The sequence below is a fragment of the Scyliorhinus canicula genome, chromosome 13 (assembly GCF_902713615.1).
Source record: "Scyliorhinus canicula chromosome 13, sScyCan1.1, whole genome shotgun sequence".
NCBI lineage: Eukaryota > Metazoa > Chordata > Chondrichthyes > Carcharhiniformes > Scyliorhinidae > Scyliorhinus > Scyliorhinus canicula.
In genome coordinates, this window is record NC_052158.1 from 140,952,630 (window position 1) to 140,973,947 (window position 21,318).

The window sequence follows — 21,318 nt, forward strand, 5'->3', positions numbered from 1 at the left end:
TGCTGTCCAGATATACACTGGTGTGAGGCACCAGGGGGGGAGCAGAGCCCTGTACTCCCCAACCCCAGGCACAGTAACACATGATAATCATGGATCCGGCTGCACAATGCTGTCCATGAAAACGAACTCTGCATGGAGGTGGAGGGCAGGATCTGGCCTGCCCCAGCAGAGTGGTGAACAATGCATTAGGAGCAGCACAACACTATGGCGGAAAGCCTTGATGCACTCATCTAAAAATCTCTTCCCAGCTGAGGGCCATCCTCTATACGCCACTCTTTAGCAATCGGGTTTGATGCCAACGTAATTCCCTGCTGGCGTGATGCAAGATTGGAAGGTCTGATGGGACTGGTACCGGCGGGCATCTATTTTAAGGAGCATTTATGAGGTGCAAATGGCATTTGCGCCACCTGTGAGCGGGATGACCAGTCTACCGCCATGAACCCCCCCCCATTGGGAGAATCTCAACGTAATGTTACCCGAGCGGGTTTGCGACCTTTTGGCTCCCGCCAGGTTCTCCACGTCACGGGCCAGTCAGGAGATTTCCGCCCCTTTTGTCCAACAATCTAAGTAAACACACCCTGTAGTGATACTACCTGACCATATTTGCCATGGGGTATGTTTACATACAAGGTCCAATCGGTCAGGATGGAACTCTGGCCGAAACATGACACAGAGTGATTATAATTTAGTGTTTCCATCTGATCAGGTGGAATTTCTGTCTAAAATAACTCTATGTGCAGGTAGCATTGACAGGCACATAAGCTGTAATAAGTGATTTAACTTTACGCCCCCCTTTAAACTTTTATCACAATATTTTTTCAAGTGTTTGATGTTTGTTACAGTAACCGTGCCACTCTGCAAAGACTTCTCCACAATCACGTCCTGTTCTTGGGCTTGATATTTCATTCCAAAAGTAACCTTTTCTTCCAAATGTAACTGAGATGAGGGACTGTCTCACTGTCTCACAGGTGCCGTGTGTACGATTGTCGTTGTTGTCATGATTGATCTTTAGGGGCAAGACGACACATGAAGCTACTGTGAAAAGCCCCTAATTGCCACATTCTGGCGCCTGTTCGGGGAGGCTGGTACGGGAAATGAACCGTGCTGCTGGCCTGAAATCTGCCACCCTTGCCAGCTCTGGCCTACATGTGACTCCAGACCCATAGCAATGTGGTTGACTCTTAACTGCCCCCTCAAGGGAAATTAGGAGTGGGCAATAAATGCTGGACCCCCATGTTCCTTGAATGAATTTTTAAAAAAATACAGAATATATCTTATACTAAAATACTCTCTGTAAATACACAGTCCCTGCAATCCAATAGGCAAACTGTAGTCAGCCACACCTCACTCCGAAACCAAATGGCAGATGAAACCCAATTGAATTCTTTGGATTCCTCCTCAAATCCTCCCCCAGACGAATATGACATTGTGAGCCAGCTGGCCTCACTGGCCTCACTGGCCTCTTGCTTCCACACAAGTGTTTCCCAAACTCTACTCTTGAAAAGACATGCCTTCAAATCTTCTTCCGAACAGTGGGGGCGATTCTCCGCTCCGTGGACCAAGTGCCCGGGCTGTCGTGAACCCGTCATGTTTCACGACGGCGCGAACAGGGCCTGGGCACGACCTATTCTGGCCCCCACGGGCGGGGGCGGCAGCACGGCACTGGAGAGGGTCACGCCACTTCAGCGTCCTTACGCAGTGCCAAATGGGTGCCCATTCAGTTGGGGCAGCTCAGTCCTGCGCATACGCAGTTGGGCCACGCCATCCTGCGCATGCGCAGGGAATTTCTTACGCGCGCCGGTCCCGACGCAATATGGCGTGGGTGTTTAGGGGCCGGCCATGGCGGAATGTAGGTCTGGGGTGAGGGGGGTGGGCGGCCCACCGATCGGTGGGCCCCGATCGCGGGCCAGACCCCTTCGGAGGCCCCACCCCCTGGTGAAGGAGCCCCCCTCCCACTCCCCCACAGGCCGCCCCCCGAGCGTTCCCACAGAGTTCCAGGGGTGGACGGCGCTGGAGGGACCCTGTCATGTCGGAGCGGCTGCTCGGCCCAATCCAGGCCACTGGAGAATCGCCGCTCGCCGTTTGCAGTGATTCTCTGAGCTGCCCGGAGTGATTTGCATGTCACTGGTTTTGGGGGGGGTGGGAGAATCGAGTGCGGGGGTCAGGGCGGTATGGCACGATTCGCGTGGCACCCCAGCGATTCCCCCACCCGGTTTGGGGGGGGGGGGGGAAATACCGCCCAGTGTATCATGTTTTCAGCACAGATCCACTTCCATAATTTCCAACTCTCCTTTCAGTATTTCTCTGGTTTGAATTGCCACATGCATTCAAGCTTCTACACAATTTCTCAGGTACCCAGATATGGACCAATACTACTTCAAGAATTTAGTAAGATGTCACCAAACTTCAGATTTACCTCTGATGTCCGGTTACCCACTTTAAATATGGTTCTCACAGGGCAGCACGGTCGCACAGTGGTTAGCATTGCTGCCTACGGCGCTGAGGACCCGGGTTCTAATCCCGGCCCTGGGTCACTGTCCGTGTGGAGCTTGTACATTCTCCCCGTGTCTGCGTGGGTTTCACCCCCACAACCCAAAAGATGTGCAGGATAGGTGGATTGGCCATGCTAAATTGTCCCTTAATTGGAAAAAATAATTGGGTACTCTAAATTTTAAAAAAATATATGGTTCTCACATCTGCCCCTTTAACTCAGAACATTCGCTCTGCCTGTTACTTGGATTCTGTTGAACAGGACCCTGTTCAACACTTTGTTCCCTGAACTTCCTGAGACATTCTGTTTGTCCCAACTCCCCAGTTCCTAGACTCTCTTTTGTTAACACAGCTTCTTTGTCCTGACCAGCTGCTCCTGGGACCAGCTTACAACAAAAGTCAAAATATATTTCTGACTTAAAGGTGACCCCTAGTTTCTAAACCTCAGCCCAGTCCTTCCCTAAGCTTGGTTTGCTTTTCATAGAACATAGAGCAGTACAGCACAGTACAGGCCCTTCAGCCCTCGATGTTGTGCCGACCATTTATCCTAATCTAAGATCAACCATGATGTGGAGATGCCGGCGTTGGACTGGGGTGAGCACAGTAAGAAGTCTTACAACACCAGGTTAAAGTCCAACGTGTTTTTTTCAGGTGAATGAGGAAGGAGCAGTGCTCCAAGATCAACCTAACCTACACCCCTTCAATTTACTGGTGTCCATGTGCCTGTCTAAGAGTCGCTTAAATGTCCCTAATGACTCTGACTCCACCACCTCTGCTGGCAGTGCATTCCACACACCCACCACTCTCTGTGTAAAGAACCTACTTCTGACATCTCCTCTATACCTTCCTCCAATCACCTTAAAATTATGTCCCCTCGTGACAGCCATTTCCACCCTGGGGAAAAGTCTCTGGCTATCCCCTCTATCCATGCCTCTCATCACCTTGTACACCTCTATCAAGTCATGTCTCTGCCTTCTTCGTTCCAGTGAGAAAAACCCTATCTCCCTCAACCTTTCTTCATAAGACATGCCCTTCGGTCCAGGCAGCATCCCTGTAAATCTCCTCTGTACCCTCTCCAAAGCATCCACATCCTTCCTATAATGAGGCGACCAGAATTGGACACAATTTTCCAAGTGTGGTCTGACTAGAGTTTTTTAAAGCTGCAACAAAACCTCGCGGCTCTTTAACTCAATCCCCCTGTTAATGAAAGCCAACACACCATGCGCCTTCTTAACAACCCTATCAACCTGGCTGGCAACTTTGAGGGATCTATGTACGTGGACCCCAAGATCACTCTGTTCCTCCACACTTTCAAGAATCCTGCATATAACCCTGTATTCAGCATTCAAATTCGACCTTCCAAAATGAATCACTTCGCATTTATCAAGGTTGAACTCCATCTGCCACTTCTCAGCCTAGCTCTGTATCCTATCAATGTCCTGTTGTAACCTGCAACAACCCTCAACACTATCTACAACTCCACCAACCTTGGTGTCATCGGCAAACTTATTAACCCACCCTTCTACTTCCTCATCCAAGTCATTTCTATAAACCCCAAAGAGCAGAGTCCCAGAACAGATCCCTGCGGGACACCACTGGTCACCGACCTCCAGGTGGAATACTTTCCCTCCACTATCACTCATTGTCTTCTTTCAGCCAACCAATTCTGTATTCAAACAGCCAAATTTCCCTGTATCTAATGCCCCTTAACTTTCTGAATGAGCCTACCATGGGGAACCTTATCAAATGCCTTACTGAAATCCATATACACCACATCCACTGCCTGACATTCATCAATGTGATACTCTAAATCTCTGATCGTAATACAGGCACAGTTCAGACATGAACTGCCTTTTTTACTCATCCTTACACAGAAACACTAAATTAAACTCATTTAAATCTATACCTTATTTTGAATATGAAATGAAAATGAAATGAAATGAAATGAAAGTGAATATCAAACAAGACAAACATATATTACTTAAAACTTAGTACTTAAATAGGTGGCACAGTGGTTAGCACTGCTGCTTCACAGCAGATCATGACCTTGTGTGACTGTCTGTGAGGAGTTTGCACATTCTTCTCGTGTCTGCATGGGTTTCCTCTGGGTGCTTCTGTTTCCTCCCACAGTTCAAAGATGTGCAGGTTAGGTGGATTGACCATGCTAAATTGCCCGTTAGTGTCCAATGGTTAATTGGGCTGCAGGGTTACGGGTAAAGGGTAGGGGATTGGACCTAGATAGGTTACTCTTTCAGAGGATCAGTGCAGACTTGATGGGTTCAATGGCCTCCTTCTGCACTGTAAGTATTCTATGATTCTATAAAACTAACTCTATTTCCTGACACTCCCGCACTGACCTTCAGTCACTTTGCCATGGTTCAAACAGCCAAGGCCTACCTCAGTCACCCAATCACCCACTTCACTTTGGATCCACTCCAGTTTGTAACTGCTGTCTTCAATAATTGGATGTCTTAATAGGGTTGCCAAATTTGGCTGGACATTGATCACCTGGCATGTCAATCATCATGGAGCCCTGCCTTCTAAAGGCTATTCAATGTGACCCAATTTTGACTTTTGAAAACCTGGTCACCCTATCCTTTGATAGTGTCTGTGGTTGCGCACAGGGTTTAATATCTGTTCCTTCTGGATATTCTTTCCTTCTTCATGTCTCTCCAAAAATGGGGAGTGAATGAGATAGGTGGTGTCCTTCCATTACTCCTGCTTAATTTCAATGTGATTAGAATGCTTGCCCTGCTGTGCATTCCTGTGCATAAAACAGATGGAAATCAGTCATTTTAACTGGATTTGGATTTGTTAATTGTCACGTGTATCGAGGTACAGTGAAAATTAATTTTTCTGCGTGCAGCACAAACAGATCATTTAGTACATGAAAAGAAAATACTTAATAGGGCAACACGAGGTACACAAGGTAGATACATAGACACAGGTGAAGCATACAGGAGTGTAGTATTAATCAGATCAGATCATAAGAAGGTCATTTAGGAGTCTGGTAACAGCGGGGAAGAAGCTGTTTTTGAATCTGTTTGTGCGTGTTCTCAGACTTTCGTATCACCTGGCCGATGGAAGAAGTTGGAAGAGCGAGTAAGCCGGGTGGTAGGGGGTCTTTGATTATGCTGCCCACTTTCCTAAGGCAGCGGAAGGTGTAGACAGACTCAATGGATGGGAGACGGGTTCATGTGATGGACTGGGCGGTGTTCATGACTCTCTGAAGTTCTTGCGGTCTTGGGCCGAGCACTTGCTATACCAGGCTGTGATGCCACCAGATTGGATGCTTTCTATAGTGCACCTGTAAACGTTGATAAGAGTCAATGTGGACATGCCGAATTTCCTTAGTTTCCTGAGGCTGTTGTGCTTTCTTGGTCGTAGCATCAACGTGGGTGGGCCAGGACAGATTTTTTGGTGATGTGCACACCTAGGAATTTGAAGCTGTCAACCATCTCCTCCGTGGCCCAAGTTAAGTTGCAGCCCAAGGCGAAAGAGTAGACCTGTGCGTGAGGGGATGTTCCAGCAATTTTGTGATTTATTTGAGACATTAAAAAAATAGTATTGCACCTTATAATGCCATAGACCACGGAGGCAACTGACTCTCATACTTGAATTGGGAACATCTTTACCCTTGTTTGCTTGCACTGTGTAAAGTCTCAGGCAAGCGACCACTTGAAAGCGGTGACTGGAGAAATGTTTGGTTTTATTCCCCTCACTGTACGCTCCTCCTATTCCCCGAAGGGAAACCCATGCGCATGCCTGGCCCACACCTGGACGGGGTATTTATGGCCCAACAGCACTAGGAAAAGAGGTGGTCCCTCATCTGGGTAAATCGTATTCAGATGAGGCACAGGAACTCTGATGTTGCAGATCCCTGGGCCTCCTGTCAGGTTATAACACATTGGGTGGGATTCTCCCGCAATTGGCCGGATGGCCCGACGCCGATGCCAAGTACAGTGAGAACGACTCTGGCATCGGGCTGATCGGAAGGTGCGGAATCCTCTGCACCTCCGGTGGCTAGGCCGGCGCTGGAGGGGTTGGCGCCTCGCCAACCGGTGCCGAAGGGCCGGCGCGATTTGGCGCATGCACAGAATTGCTGGCGTGGTTCCGCGCATGCGCAGAATGACCGGCGTATTCCTGCGCATGCGCAGTAGGGTTCTTCTCCACATCGGCCATGGCAGAGCCCTACAGTGGCCGGTGTGTAGGAAAAGAGTGCCCCCACGGCATAAGCTCGTCCGCAGATCGGTGGGCCCCGATCGTGTGCCAGGCCACTGTGAGGCCCCCCCCCCCCCCCCACTGAGGGCTGGATCCCCCCCGCTCCCCCCGAGGACCCCGCTAGACGGCCGACATGTCCATTTCATGCCGGCGGGACTGGCCAGGAAACGACGGCCGCTCGGCCCATCGGGGCCCGGAGAATTGCCGGGGAGGGGGGGTGGCGCTGCCAATGGCCTCAAACCGGCACGGCATAAACCCCGCCCCCACCTGCAAACCTGCGCCGGAGAATATGGCAGCTGGCATTGGGGCGGGGTGGGATTCACGCCGCCACCCGGGGATTCTCCAACCAGGGGGGGGGGGGTCGGAGAATCCCGCGCATCGTCTCTTGGCCTGGCAATGCCTTAATTTCTCTGCCTTGTCTTCAAAACCCTCCACAGCCTCACCTTGAGATCTTGTGAACAGTTTCACATTTCTATTTTTGTATTACGAGTAAATTTGACGGCTGGCACATACGCCTCTGCAAAGAATTGAGCCAAAAACATTTCTTACCTTTGCAATATCCCAGACGGTATACTCTGCCCATTATAATAAAATGGATTAACAAATAGATGATATTAATGTTTGTGCAAAGTGGTTAGAGTTCTTGATGGGACCATACTCCCTAAGAGCTCCAGTGCAACACATCTCAAAACAGTGAAACACATTAGGGTGCATACAGCAATCAGTCATGTCATTAAATGAACATTACACGGTTTGTCATAATTATCTCCATATGGCAGAAGTTCTGATGTGTGAACTCCCCATATGAATGCACTTGTACGGCATCCCATGTGCATTTTTTTTGAATGTGCGCATTAACCAGTCAATTCTGGAGTAGGAAATATGTAACTTTATTTTTTTTCTTCCTTCTTTTAATCCCTCCGCAGCAGACACCAGTCGAGCCTTAAGCAGCTTATGTGGTAAAGCCAATGCCAACATCTGCTGGACTCATGTGGCCAACGCCTGCCTTCGATTTAAAATAATAGGATCCTTGTGCAACTCCGCATCTGTCAGGTAACTCAAGTCAATTTGCTGTTATGTTTGATTGCGACAAGAAAACAATCTGCGTTGTTATCCAGATACAATAACGCTTCTTTTGCCATTTTCTTTTAAAGAGATGGTGCAATTACTGCGTATTTTGGCCATTATAAGTAAAAACATCATGTAAACATCCAATGGAAATGTCTTTCTATGGACAGCGCTGAAAGCTATTAAGGGCTGCCTCAGTCCCCTTGCCTAGCGAACGGGAATCATCAGATGGGAGCTACATCACTGAGTTAATTTCTGAGTATTTTGTCACACACAATGAATCTCTTCTGTCACTGGCTGATGTCCGATGTAAGCAGCTGTTTCGTCTAAGTTCTAATCTATATTCCCCGAATCTGTATTTTGTGAAGCTAACCCTCTGTGAGTTGGATATAACGTAATTAATGCATTGTAATTATAAATCACTTGAATTACTTACAGATTCACTGTCCATGTGGAGTTTGCACATTCTCCCCGTGTTTACGTGGGTTTCACCCCCACAACCCAAAGTTGTGCAGGTTAGGTGGATTGCACCTTTACTGGAAAAAAATTATTGGCTACTCTAAATTTATTGAAAAAAAAATAAAACAAATACTTACAGAGAAATACAGGGGAGCATGAGAGGAATTGCTTTGCTTTTATCCAACACGTTGCTAAAATCTGGAAGGCGCTGTCTGAAATGGTGGTGGAAGCGGGTGCCACGCAGTGCGCCCTATTTACCAACAGTTATCAGGGGAGTGGCACAGATTATTTTCAAGATTTGCGTCACAACGTGTAAAAGGAAAATAAGAAATTGTAAATGCTGCAAATGCGATTTTTTTTTTTAACAAAGAGGGAATATTGGCTGGCCTGCTCCATATTTCTAACGCTTTTCATTTTAAGTCAAGAAAAGGCCACTATAGATGTTTTAGTAACGCTTATTAATGCCCCTGTACAGCAGCCAATGCGGACGGAGCATTCTTTGAAGATAGATTAGAGACTCCAGCTGGTATTCAGAAGCCAATAGGTTACATTTCCTTTTCCATTTCTTCCTGGTCTTACACTGAACATGTATCGTATGATGGACAATTAAACACATCGTCCGATAATAGAACATAGAACATAGAACAGTACAGCACAGAACAGGCCCTTCGATGTTGTGCCGAGCAATGATCACCCTACTCAAACCCATGTGTCCACCCTATACCCGTAACCCAACAACTCCCCCCCTTAACCTTACTATTAGGACACTACGGGCAATTTAGCATGGCCAATCCACCTAACCCGCACATCTTTGGACTGTGGGAGGAAACCGGAGCACCCGGAGGAAACCCACGCACACACGGGGAGGATGTGCAGACTCCACACAGACAGTGACCCAGCCGGGAATCGAACCTGGGACCCTGGAGCTGTGATGCATTTATGCTAACCACCATGCTACCGTGCTGCCCCTGTGGTGGTCTTCTCCACAACCTGGCACAGCAGTAGGGCAAAGTGTTGGAGGTGGAGAAGAAAGGATATGTGGCCTTGTCAGAGGAGATGGATGAGGAGGAGCCAGACTAGGAGCGGCTGTAGGACCCATGGGATCAGCCGGAGGATGGAGGACAGGCGGCAACGGTGATGATGTGCCTCTTTATAGGAAAAATTAATTGGGTACTCTAAATTAAAGAAAAAAAATTGTCAATGCAAATCAGGATGCAAAGCCCATGTATGTTATATGCAGGGAAGTACTGGCAAATACAAGTTTTACAACCCTCAAAATCTCAACAGGATTTGAAGCATGACAAGTTCGAGGACAAACCTCTTAATTTGCTCCGAAGGATTAAATCATCAGCTGAAGTCCTTTGCAGAAATGTGACATGACTGACAAAGCAACTGCGATCATGAAGACCAAGCAGGCTCACCTGTCACATTTACGGTGAGTCGTGAAGGTCGGCCGGCGTGGGTCTCGAAGGTCAGCCGGTTGGTGAAGTGTGTCGCGGGAAAAAAAGTTTGAAAAACATTGGCCGAGAGGAACAATCCTGATCCACCTAACTCCAGCCTCCCCTGCTTCGATTGTCCTCCAATCACATTAAACTGCTCTGCTGAAAGGGGATCAATTCTCTTCATGCTCCAGATGTGTAGCAGCTGCATTTCGCCAACAGTGACCTGGAGGAACCTGTTATTTGAAAGGGTTGCTGGTGGGTAAATAACATTATTTATGACATTAAAACCGAGACTCCATCTACCCTCACATGCAGGCTTAATAGATGAAATGTCACTACTTGAGACATTCTACCAGTGTTCCAGTCAACATTTATCCCTCTATCAACTCTATCAAAAACAGATAAAACCGATTGATCTCAATGCTGCTTGGGAGACTTTGCTGAGCCAAATTGATTGCAATATTTCCTATAAATCAACAGTGACTGTATTTCTCATTAGAACAAAGAACAAAGAAAATTACAGCACAGGAACAGGCCCTTCGGCTCTCCTAGCCTGCGCCGATCCAGATCCTTTATCTAAACCTGTCGCCTATTTTCCTCTGTTCCCTCTGTTCCCCGCCCATTCATATCTCTGTCTAGATGCATCTTAAATGATGCTATCGTGCCCGCCTCTACCACCTCCGCTGGCAAAGCGTCCCAGGCACCCACCACCCTCTGCGTAAAAAACTTCCCATGCACATCTCCCTTAAATTTGTCTCCTCTCACCTTGAAATCGTGACCCCTTGTAATTGACACCCCCACTCTTGGAAAAAGCTTGTTGCTATCCACCCTGACCATACCTCTCATAATTTTGGAGACCTCAATCAGGTCCCCCCTCAACCTCTGTCTTTCCAACGAAAACAATCCTAATCTACTCAACCTTTCTTCATAGCTAGCACCCTCCATACCAGGCAACATCCTGGTGAACCTCCTCTGCACCCTCTCTAAAGCATCCACATCCTTCTGGTAATGTGGCGACCAGAACTGCACACAGTATTCCAAATGTGGCCTAACCAAAGTCCTATACAACTGTAACATGACCTGCCGACTCTTGTACTCAATACCCCATCCGATGAAGGCAAGAATGCTGTATGCCCTCTTGACCACTCTATCGACCTGCATTGCCACCTTCAGGGTACAATGGACCTGAACTCCCAGATCTCTCTGTACATCAATTTTCCCCAGGACTCTTCCATTGACCGTATAGTCCGGTCTTGAATTCTATCTTCCAAAATGCATCACCTCGCATTTGCCTGGATTGAACTCCATCTGCCATTTCTCTGCCCAACTCTCCAATCTATCTATATTTTGCTGTATTCTCTGACAGTCCCCCCTCACTATCTACAACTCCACCAATCTTAGTATCATCTGCAAACTTGCTAATCAGACCACCTATATCTTTGTCCAGATCATTTATGTATATCACAAACAACAGTGGTCCGAGCACGGATCCATGTGGAACACCACTAGTCACCCTTCTCTAATTTGGAACACTCCCTTCCACCACAACTCTCTGTCTCCGGTTGCCCAGCCAGTTCTTTACCCATCTACCTAGTACACCCTGAACCCCATGCGACTTCAATTTTTCCATCAACCTACCATGGTAAACTTTATCAAATGCCTTACTGAAGTCCATGTATATGACATCTACAGCCCTTCCCTCATCAATTAACTTTGTCACTTCCTCAAAGAATTCTATTAGGTTTGTAAGACATGACCTTCCCTGCACAAAACCATGCTGCCTATCACTGATAAGTCTATTTTCTTCCAAATGTGAATAGATCCTATCCCTCAGTATCTTCTCCAACAGTTTGCCTACCACTGACGTCAAACTCACAGGTCTATAATTCCCTGGATTATCCCCGCTACCCTTCTTAAACAAAGGGACAACATTAGCAATTCTCCAGTCCTCCGGGACCTTACCCGTGCTCAAGGATCTGTTAAGGCCCCAGCTATTTTGTCCCTCGCTTCCCTCATTAACCTGGGATAGATCTCATCCAGACCTGGGGACTTGTCAACCTTAATGCCTTTTAGAATACCCAAAACTTCCCCCTTACTTATAGAATCATAGAATCTCTAACGTGCAGAAGGAGGCCATTCGGCCCATCGAGTCTGCACTGGCCCTTCGAAACACCATCATACCTAGGCCCAATCTCCCACCCTGGACTTGACCTACAGTATTTAAACATCCATCCCTAACCTCAACATCCGTCATTTCCCTGTCCTTGGTGAATGCCGATGCAAAGTACTCATTAAGAATCTCACCCATTTCCTCTGACTCCACGCATAAATTCCCTCTTTTGTCTTTGAGTGGGCCAATCCTTTCTCTAGTTACCCTCTTGCTCCTTATGTACGAATAAAAGGCTTTGTGATTTTCCTTAACCCTGTTAGCCAAAGATATTTCATGACCCCTTTTTGCCCTCTTTATTGCGTATTTGAGATTTGTCCTACTCTCCCAATTTTCCTCCAAAGCTTCATCACTTTTAAGTCGCCTAGATCTTATGTATGCTTCCTTTTTCATCTTAGCTAGTCTCACAATTCCACCCGTTATCCATGGTTCCCTAGTCTTGCCATTTCTATCCCTCATTTTCACAGGGACATGTCTGTCCTGCACTCTAATCAACTTTTCCTTGAAAGACTCCCACATTTCAAATGTGGATTTACCCTAAACAGCTGCTCCCAATCCACATTCCCTAGCTCCTGCCAAATTTTGTTATACTTGGCCATTTCCCAATTTAGTACTCTTCCTTTAAGACCACTCTCGCCTTTGTCCATGAGTATTCTAAAACTTACGGAATTGTGATCGCTATTCCCAAAGTAATCACCGACTGAAACTTCAACCACCTGGCCGGGATCATTCCCCAATATCAGGTCCAATATGGCCCCTTCCCAAGTTGGACTATTTACATACTGCTCTAAAAACTCTCATGGATGCTCCTTACAAACTCTGCTCCATCTACGCCTCCAACACTACACGAATCCCATTCAATGTTGGGGAAGTTACAATCTCCCATCATGACCACCCTATTGCTCCTACATTTTTCTATTATCTATCTACATATTTGTACCTCTACTTCACACTCGCTTTTGGGAGGCCTGCAGTAATGTCCCAACAATTTTACTGCACCCTTCCTATTTCTTAGCTCCACCCATATTGCCTCAGTGCTCGAATCCTCCATCGTGCCCTCCTTAATCACAGCTGTGATATCATCTCTGACCAGTAATGCAACTCCTCCACCCCTTTTACCTCCCTCTCTATCCCTCCTGAAGCATCTATACCCTGGGATATTTAGTTGCCAATCTTGTCCTTCCCTCAACCAAGTCTCAGTAATACCAATAACATCATATTCCCAGGTACTAATCCAAGCCCTAAGTTCATCTGCCTTACCTACTACTCTTCTCGCATTAAAACAAATGCACCTCAGACCCTTTGCGTTCATCTACTCTTCCCTGTCTACACTTCCCCTTAGTCACACTGAGTTTATTATCTAGTACCTTACTGGCTTTAGTTGCTGCCTCTTTGCTGACCTCTAACTTCCTAATCTGGTTCCCATCCCCCTGCCACATTAGTATAGCGGTTAGTACATCCCGCCTGTCATGTGGGAGAGTGCAGTTCAAGTCTCTGATGCGGAGCTAAGTTGATGTCCAAGTGCTCTGCCGGGACATTTGGTGTTATTTTATAGAAACAATGGGCGGGATTCTGTGATCCTGAGGCTAAGCATTGACGCCGTTGGAAACGCCGTCGCGTTTCTCGATGGCGTCAACACGGCCTCAGGATCAGCAATTCTGGCCCCTACAGGGGGCCAGCACGGCACTGGAGTGGTTCACACCGCTCCAGCTGCTGATTCTGTCATGAACTGGCCGCCGCGGGATCCGCGCATGCACAGTGGCACCGGCGCCAACGCGCGCATGCACAGTGGCTCCCTTTAACACACCGGCCCCGATGCAACATGGCGCAGGGCTACAGGGTGGGCCTCGATCACGGGCCAGGCCACTTCAAAGCCCCCCCCCCCGCAGGCTGCCCCCGGCCCCTTCCATGCCGAGGTCCCTCCAGCTGAGAGCAAGTGTGAACGGCGCTGGCGGGACTTAGATTTTTTATGACGGCCGCTCGGCCCATCCCGGGTTGCGAATCGGTGGGGGGGCCCGGAGAGCTGCCCCCGACCGGCGCCGCACCAACCATGCCGACGCCAATGGCGCTGATTCTCTGCTCTGCATGGCGCAATTCGCGCCAGCCGCAGAGATTCACCGGCCCTGCCCCGGGGGGGCTGAGAGAATCCCGTCCAATATTCAGGGGCATGAGGAATGGCACTAAGCCATGGTGCCCATTTGTGGGACTGGTGTAGACAAGATGGGCCAAATGGCCTCCTTCTGCACCGCACCAATTCTGTGATTGAAATGAAATTAATTAGCTGCAAAGCACTTCGGTATTTCTTTATTCTTATAGGATGTGGGCATAGCTGACATATGCGGCATTTGTTGACCATCCCTAATTGCTCTTCAACTGAACATTTGAAAAAAATGAAAATCGCTTATTGTCACGAGTAGGCTTCAATGAAGTTACTGTGAAAAGCCCCTAGTCGCCACATTCCGGCGCCTGTCCGGGGAGGCTGATACGGGAATCGAACCGTGCTGCTGGTCTGCTTGGTCTGCTTTAAAAGCCAGCGATTTAGCCCAGTGTGCTAAACCAGCCCCTAGTGTGCTAATCCAGCCCCTTTCAGGGGAGAGTTAAGAGTAAACCACATTGCTATGAAGGTGAAGTCACTTGTAGGCCAGACTTGGGTCAAGGCAGCAGATTTCCTCCCCTGAAGAACAGCAGGGAACCAGATGGGTTTTCCCAGCAATCGATGATAGTTTCATGCATTTATATTCCAGATTTATTAATGAATTTGAATTCCACCAGCCGCTGTGGTGGGTGTGACGTTATGGGAATGTTCAGAATACAAAGGGTTAATGTCATATCATAATTAACCACTAGATGGAGCTAAAAGCAGAACTATATAAAGCACTGACTCACAGAACTCTGGGAGAAGACTGGAGAAGGCTGAAGAGGAGAGTATAAGAGTAGTGAGAGAGATCAGAGTACAGTTATGGATACAGTGCACTACGCCACCATCTCCCCAAGAGGTCCATGAGGATGTGGCAGGTGATATACAAATTCAAGCACTTTTGTATTCTTTCATATGCTTTAAGTGTTTTTGTTTTGTGCAGGAGGCCAAGGCAGCTGGTGCTACAGGGTAAGTCTAATCCACTGCCTCTAGCTGGTTTAGCTCACTTGGCTAAATCGCTGGCTTTTAAAGCAGACCAAGCAGGCCAGCAGCACGGCTCGATTCCCGTACCAGCCTCCCCGGACAGGCGCCGGAATGTGGCGACTAGGGACTTTTCACAGTAACTTCATTGAAGCCTACTCGTGACAATAAGCGATTTTAATTTCATTTACATAATTCAATTCTATGTGGAACCTTATCTAGGTTTCGTGGTATTGCTCATTCGTGCCATTGGCTGGTGAAAGTTATTCACCAACGAATCACCATGTGATAGGTTCGGCTTAAGTCTGGTTGCTGAAACGATATTGCAAGAAAGCAATATTGTGGATGGAAACTCTGATGTGGTGTTCTTGCATCTATAAGTAATGAAAAATCTTAAAGCTTATCACCAGCCTATACCAGCCGATGAGTGACATGTAATAGAACACAGTGTAGAAACGCTATTGTCTCTATATGACATATGACGTTGCACTTCTTGCTAAGATGCTTTGCTTCAGTGGGATTGTCTGGTCCCAAGACCCAGCATGAGACTGTGACAAGAGTAATGTGGTCATGATGTGTACAAATGGCAGTCATAAATCACATCTCACCCAACAAATCAGGCAGCATCAACCTTAAAGACAACGATGTTGCAGATGTTGTTTATGCTTCGAGTGCATCTCAGGATTAGAGGCGCCGTGCAAAGCATCACGCAAGAATCATTTTAATTGTCACCGTTCTGTTCGATTTACCGTGCACCATCAGATGTGAGGTCAGTTACCTAATGCTGCTGCTCGTGTAAAGTTTCCTGAACGGAGGGCGGCATGTGGCGCAGTGGATAGCACTGGGACTGCGGCGCTGTGGACCCGGGTTCGAATCCCGGCCCTGGGTCGCTGTCCGTGTGGAGTTTGCACATTCTCCCCACGTCTGCGTGGGTTTCACCCCCCACAACCCAAAGATGTGCAGGCTAGGTGGATTGGCCACGCAAAATTGCCCCTTAATTGGAAAGAAAAAATAATTGGGTACTCTAAATTTATAGAAAAAAAAAAGTTTCCCAAACATAAAATGATTTCCCAAATATTGATTTACGTGCATCCAGACCTTTAATCACTTGTCCAACTATCTCCTTTGGCTCTGGGTCAATGCCTGTCCGATTAAGTTCCTGGAAAGCTTCTGTGACTTTTTCCAAGAATAAAGGGTTATATAAATGCACGTTGTTATAATTTTGTATCTCCTCCATGTCAGGCTCATACAGCAAGTACTGGGTTAATACCAGAGCCTGCCTTGGAAGCATCTTGCCACTTTCAAGTCAATTCAAATGGATAGTTCAGCATTATGTTCAGCGCACGGTTAACCTGTACCCAAATGTCAGTCAGATTTTTAATGCTAGACATTTTCCAACAAGACAGTTTTATTTTTACTGCTGAAAAAAAAATGTCAAGGTGATAGTTCAGATTTGGGTCTGAGATCACAAGAAGAATGTTTAGGCGGAGATTAATAGCATGTTTTACACGATCTTCTGATGATCGGGTAGAGTAAAATGGCTGGCAATGAGCTATGGCCAGTTTTCTTGCTGCAATCCTGGATGAATCTCATCCCTCAGTCTTTACCCTCGTGTGGCCATAAGTAAAATGCAAGATGCCTTCAGGATATATGTATAGTAAAGAGCTAATTATGACCTGTGGGCATTATTAACCAAAGGCATACTTAATTTTCATTTGCAACTGAACTCAGGAGGAGGTGCGCCTCAGGCTAAGGACTCACAATCTCAGCCTGGCAGCACTCCTGCTTCGGAATCAGAATACTATAAATTTGATTACAGATTTGAGTAGCTAATCTTTGTTCATACATCGGTGCCGTACTGAGAAAGGCACTTTAAGCTGAAGTGGCTTGTCTATCCATTTAAACTGAACATAAACTATCTCGTGGCACTATTTAAAGAAGAGAAGGTTCTCCCAGGATAATGGCCCATTGTCCTCCCACATAAAATGGTGAGAAAGGACTTACATTTATGTGGCAACGTTTAGGGCACGATCTAACTTAAAAGGAGTTTGTTCTGGGTGGGATTTGCATTGTCGTTCCTGACACCTGTAACGCTGGGAACCACCCCGCTATCTAAAGGCACTCTGTTTGTTTTCAGTGCCCTGGTGGGGAATGCCCTCCCGAGGCCACACATAGCGCCGTTTCCTGGCGCTCCTCCACGCAGGAGGAGATCGGGACGCCATCCCGAGCTCTCGACCCTCCGACACAAAACCCGAACCCCCCCCCCCCAACCACCATGGCCCAACTCACCTATAAGGGGTCATCGAGCCGCTTCGCGCATGGATAAGGCACCCCTGGCCCGGCACCTTGGCACTCCCAGCCTGGCACCTGGCAATGTCCCTGATGACCTGGCAGTGCCAGTCTGGCACCCTGGTGGTACTGCGAGAATGCCATGGTGTCAGCTGGCAATGCCAAGGTGGCCGGGTGATACCAGCAATGCCAGAGTGCCACACTATCCAGAGGCCAATCACCAATCTCCTGGGAGATTCTCCCCCCCCCCCCCCCCCCCCCCCCAGGCACTGTTCCATCTGGTCCCCGTTTGTGGGGACCAGTACTGAATGGTGCCCAGTTGGCATCACCTTGGCGAGCACGGCTAAGAGGGTTCTTAAACTCACTTAGCCAAGCGTAATCGGGCGGGATCCATATCGTGATGTCTTGCAAGATCTGGTTAGATCTTCTGAGGCATAATGGCCATCAGGAATCCTATGGGAACCAATTCCCGGGATATACCTGCGACATCGCACCCCAGTTCCAGCGGGACACGGCCAAAAGATCGCGCCCTTACTCCCTCAGGATGACTTAAATTAATTCTAAAGCCAATAATCTTGAAATGTAGTCATTGTTGCCATGTAGGCAAACATAATACACACAACAAAGTCACTAGAAATGACAACAAATGTCCAGAAAATCTAGTTTTGGTGGTATGTGTTGGTTAAGAATTCCTTGGTGCCCTGAACAATTTTCATCCCCAGTCAACATCATTAAAAAAAACAGATTATCTGGTCTTTATTGCAATCCTTATTTTGGGATCCTGCTGTGCGTGAGCAGATTGGCTCCTGAGAATTCCAACATTAAAAGAGTGGCAACATTTCGAAAGTACCTAATTGGCTGCATTGTGCTTTAGGATGTCTTGAGTTTGTGAAAGGCACAAATGTAAGTTATGATTTAGATTTAGAACAGTACAGCACAGAACAGGCCCTTCGGCCCCCGATGTTGTGCCGAGCCATGATCACCCTACTCAAACCCACGTATCCACCCTATACCCGTAACCCAACAACCCCCCCCCCCCCCTAACCTTACTTTTTAGGACACTACGGGCAATTTAGCATGGCCAATCCACCTAACTCGCACACCTTTGGACTGTGGGAGGAAACCAGAGCACCCGGAGGAAACCCACGCACACACGGGGAGGACGTGCAGACTCCGCACAGACAGTGACCCAGCCGGGAATCGAACCTGGGACCCTGGAGCTGTGAAGCATTTATGCTAACCACCATGCTACCGTGCTGCCTTATTATGGAACAGATTCTAAGGGCCGAATATCCTCCTTCTGCACCTACATCTTGTGGTCAAAGTTTTTTGTTTGTCGTACTAGCCTAAAATTTAGAGTTCATCCCAAGTGCCAGTGTGGCTTGAGAGTCCTGCAGCCACACGACTATTTAAACATTGATGGATTGTTAAGGCTGCAAACAAGTCTCATGCTTCCTTTGAGGAAGAGAGGCAACTGGAGCAGAAAAAAGTAACTTCAGTGAAAAGTGAGTGTGAGAGCAACAGTATTTTTACCAGGATGAAAAAGGAAAACGTTCACCCCTGAGGTCCTCTCAATTACGACGTGAGAACGAGGTCGGTAATCAAAGGCTTTAATATACAGAGAACAGGACAGCATTCGAGAGAAGTGTGCTCGCCACATGGAGCCTTATCCTATATACTGTTTCCTGGGGGAGTAGCCAGAGGTGGAGTCCCCCAGGGTTCCAAGCCTCTTAAAGGGGCAAGGTATTAAAGGTAAATACCGTTCATCACAACCCCAATGTTAATAATTGGTCATTAAAACCTGCTCCGTGTTTGAGGGGCAGCACGGTAGTGCAGTGGTTAGCACTGTTGCTTCAGAGCTCCTGGGTCCCAGGTTTGATTCCCTGTGCGGCGTCCTCCCTGTTTCTGCATGGGTTTCCTCCGGGTGCTCAGGTTTGCTCCCACAGTCCAGAGATGTGCAGGTTTGGTGCATTGACCATTTAGTGTCCAAAATGTTTCGACTGGGGATAGGGGATAGAGTGGAGGTGTGGGGCTTAAGTGGGTGCTCTTTCCAAGAGCCGGAGCAGACTCGATGGCACGAATGGCCTCCTTCTGCACTGTCAATTCTATGTTCTATATTTGAAAGAGAACACAATTCTACAAACCCAGTGACTGTTTGCCACTGGAGATCTGGCTCTTCCAGCAGGTTTACAATGTATTGTTACGGTGGGCTGAATTTTCAAGGGCATGCGGAGGTGGAACTGCAGGCAGGCGAGCCTATAGTTGTCCCACTACCAGCTGGTATGCTGAGCTGCTGCAATGGTCCTGCATCAGGACAGTTCTTCCTGAGGCTGGATGAGGGGCTTGGCGGGATTGCCTGCGGTACCTAGCCAGTTAGATCATTGCCCATTGAGGTCACTTGTCGGTTAAAATAATATTAATAATAATCATTATTAGTGTCACAAGGAGGCTTACATTAGCACTGCAATGAACTTACTGTGAAAATCACTCCGGCGCCTGTTCGGGTACACAGAGGGAGAATTCAGAATGTCCAATTCACCTAACAAGCACAAGGGACTTTGTGGGAGGAAACCGGAGCACCTGGAGGAAATCCACACAGACGCGGGGAGAACGCGCAGACTCCCACACAGACAGTGACCCAAGCCAGGAATCGAACCAGGTCCCAGGCGCTGTGAAGCAACAGTGCCAACGATTATGCTACCGTGTTGCCCACAAAAGCTGCAGGACATTCAAGATACCGTTTCTTTGTCACAGACCGCCCCTACTCCCCACCTCCCCCAGCACCACACGCATCCCCTTAACCAAAAGAGTCTTTCAGTTAAAATTCAGGCATTCGCCTCTGGCTGAAAACCAGCCAAAAAAGCCTGGGCCCTCCTTGGATTAGTGTATCTGAAGATCGGCTTGGGCACATTGTAGCGGCACACTCAGCCTCACTTTAGGATTTGCTTTTAAAGCACTGATCCAGGAAGTGCTACTGCCGACTGAGTTAACTTTGTGGCGATGGCCACGTGAAATTACTCCCACAAGGTGATTCTAATATGATATCTAAAGGCTTTGCTGGACGGAAACGTAGACAGTCACTCATGGCAAAGCATATCATTGCATGTGAACTGACAATCTCATTGTCAACAAATGGCAACATTTGCTGAAAGTAATAATTGCCCGTTGGCCCTCCCCGAACACGTACAGAGAGTCTCTTTACTGTCAATCCTAATTGTTCATCCATGCATTCAACCATTCCACAGCAAGTAGACACATATCAGACCTCCTAGCCAGCAGGAATCACATTAAAAAGGGCAGCACGGTGGCGCAGTTGTAGCACTGCAGTCTCACGGTGCCGGGGTCCCAGGTTCGATCCTGGCTCTGGGTCACTGTCCGTGTGGAGTTTGCACATTCTCCCCGTGTTTGCGTGGGTTTCGCCCAAAGATGTGCAGGATAGGTGGATTGGCCATGCCAAATTGCCCCTTAATTGGAAAAAATGAATTGGGTACTCTAAATTTATTTTTAAAAATGGAGTACATTAAAAATAATATTACTTTTTTTTTGTTTAGGCTCTGACTGTGGAGGTGCTGGGTTTCCAAGGATGGCGACTAAGGACTTGTAACAAACAATACTTTATTTACTAGCTGAGCTGCCCTCTGTGGAGAACTCCTCCTCTCCCATCAGTTGACCGCCCCCCCCCCCCCCCCCCCCCCCCCCCCCCCCCCCCCCCCCCCCACAACACACACACACACACAACACAAACACGAAGGATCCTCCAAAGTATGCCACATCTAAAAAACAAGAATCTGTGTTTGTTGATTTTGGCTAAGGGATCAATATTGAGGGCAGTGAGGAGAACCCCCTGGTCTTCTTTGAAATAGTGCCTTTTACAACCATCTGAGAGGACAGGGAGGATCCCACTTTTGAGCATCTCATCCAAAACAGTGGGAAATTCTCGGCACCCTACTCCACAAACCTTTGCGGTGCTCAAGTATTGGGTTGTAACACTGTTGAAAAGTCTTCGAAACAACTGCAATTTGTTGTGACGCTACGCTTTGCAAATATCTGGAGTGATAGCTCCG

General features: G+C 47.7%; 1 long non-coding RNA gene across 1 annotated transcript; it reads left to right on the top strand.

Moving 5' to 3' along the window:
- The first annotated feature begins 3,058 nt into the window (after window positions 1-3,058).
- On the top strand, window positions 3,059-20,926 carry LOC119975813. Its single transcript, XR_005462806.1, has 3 exons — window positions 3,059-3,084; window positions 7,638-7,764; window positions 20,806-20,926. It is a non-coding gene; the product is annotated as an uncharacterized LOC119975813 (long non-coding RNA).
- Window positions 20,927-21,318: the final 392 nt, after the last annotated feature.